This window comes from Agrilus planipennis, unplaced genomic scaffold (assembly GCF_000699045.2).
Source record: "Agrilus planipennis isolate EAB-ADULT unplaced genomic scaffold, Apla_2.0 scaffold1016, whole genome shotgun sequence".
Classification (NCBI taxonomy): domain Eukaryota; kingdom Metazoa; phylum Arthropoda; class Insecta; order Coleoptera; family Buprestidae; genus Agrilus; species Agrilus planipennis.
Window position 1 is genome coordinate 3,904 of NW_020439693.1, and position 2,072 is coordinate 5,975.

The following is a 2,072-nucleotide window of genomic DNA, read 5'->3' on the forward strand; positions in this document are numbered from 1 at the left end:
ACGAGAGACTCGAGTCTCTCAATTTTTCAGTTTTATTCATTCAGTCTCTCTGTGAGAGACTAGAATCTCTGAATTAACATACAGAGATTGTGAGAGATCCATAAAAACACCTAGGCAATAACTGAGAGACTGTGAGAGATGCTCCCAGAGACGCTGAAAGACTCTGAGAGACTGAAAGTTTTTGTCTAGGGAATACTATTATTATTTATTATTGTAAACACATTAAATGAGCTGGTGCTTTTCTGATTCGAGTCTAAAGACTGTCGTCGCTTGGAGTAGTTTCCTGACGAAGTCCTCTGAAGAAGCTGGTCACCGTTATGAAGCAGCTCCACTGACGACGGCCTTTAAAACCGAATCAGGATAACACCAGTTCACCAACTGACCGCGAAAGCTTTACTAATTTGTCATACTAAATAAATTTCTTTGTAGCAATGGCGAGATACAAAGAGTACGATCAATAAAGTAACCAGTACCATTAACGCCCAGTTTATTGATGAGAGTCAAGTTGTAAGTACAACTATTGCCATTAAATAGGAATTGTTATGAAATCGAAAGTGTTACATTCAAATTCCACATTTCGTGTTACTTTCAAACTATTAGTACCCACTAATATTGTAAACAGAAGAAGTTCTTTTTGTTTCTTTGTACGTATTTTCCCGAGATCCGACGTTTTGGGATTACCTGGTTATTAAAATGTCTTATTAAACGATGAAACTATGTTTTAAGTCCTAGTTCAATGTTGTTCTAAATTTCAATCAAAATTTTAAATTAAAAGTCACCAATCTTTAGACGTGTTCAAATGTCAATATTCGGTCACAGGGTTACAGGATAGGATGAGGTAGTGATTGTGGCTAAATGTCAGCCCCCGGAATCATTATGTTACGATCACCAGTAGTACCATCCGCCCTAATTTGAATGAGTTGTCTAGTTTATTATAATTTAAATAATTCTCAGATAATACAGACAAATTTAGTTCATTTGATACAAAAAACTGAAAACTAAATTTCTTTATGCTCCTATGTAAGAACTAAACGAACACAAAATAGTTTTAAATTTGATTATCCCTGTTCTTATAAATAGAAACCACAGCGCCAATTGGATGAAAATGCTACAACAACAGAGGGTCCTTACAGGATAACTAGAAACGAACTTTATCGTATAATCCGCCGAAACGTTAAAGGCATTCAACGCCTTCTAAAGATAGAATTGCAAGATGCACTAAGTGTAAGTGTTTCAACAATGACAATTACTAATGCCCTTGATGTTAAGTGTTTTTCATAATTGTCCTTTCAGCAACCGAAGCCAAGTTATAAAAGCCTGCATAAAAGTACAACAAGAAACACGAAAACGTAACCACTTTAGATAGCATTGAAAATACGTGCCACTTGTTCTGTGATAGTTTTTAATATTTTACGTAGAAAAGTGCAACAGTCGAAGAAAAGGCCACGTGAAAAGAAAATATTTAAATAAATATAACCGTAGTCTTTATTAAATAATTTTATTTCAAGTCTGTAAATACTTATTTCTGTATATATGTATAATATATCAAACCTATATATTTTTTGTAAATTGTTCTTGTAGTGTTAAGTAGAGTGGATAATGTGAAAGGAATAAAAGTGTAGACGCACTGATTAAATCAATTAACATTTCGTTTTTATATGATTCTTGAAGGTCAAACCGCCATTTGCATCGGTATTTTGCAAAAAAAGTGTTTAATAAGCTGCATGCAACTTACGATTTTTTTTTGCATTTACGCTGGTATTACATTTATGCTAATAAGTCAATTCGTATCAGACAGAATTATATTATAACACCACTAGTACATCAGAATAAATTATTATTTCTTTTGAAAACAGTAAAAGATATTCAGTGTTCAGCAGACGTTATAATTATTTTTCTTTTCTCTACTGCATAATGATTATTCGTGTTCAATAAAGAGAGCAATAAAAGTTTCAAGGAGTTTAATAAAAATCATTCCAGAATAATTTTCGCCCAACGGCTATCTTTAATGAGTTATAAATCCGCACCTCTTGAAAATAATCTCTTGACCAAAACATTTATGGAATATTGGT

The 2,072-nt window shown here is 32.9% G+C and overlaps 1 long non-coding RNA gene across 1 annotated transcript; it reads left to right on the forward strand.

The window, feature by feature from the left end:
* Positions 1-408: 408 nt before the first annotated feature.
* On the forward strand, positions 409-1,649 carry LOC112905967. The gene is made up of 3 exons (XR_003232107.1): positions 409-507; positions 1,081-1,224; positions 1,294-1,649. It is a non-coding gene; the product is annotated as an uncharacterized LOC112905967 (long non-coding RNA).
* Positions 1,650-2,072: the final 423 nt, after the last annotated feature.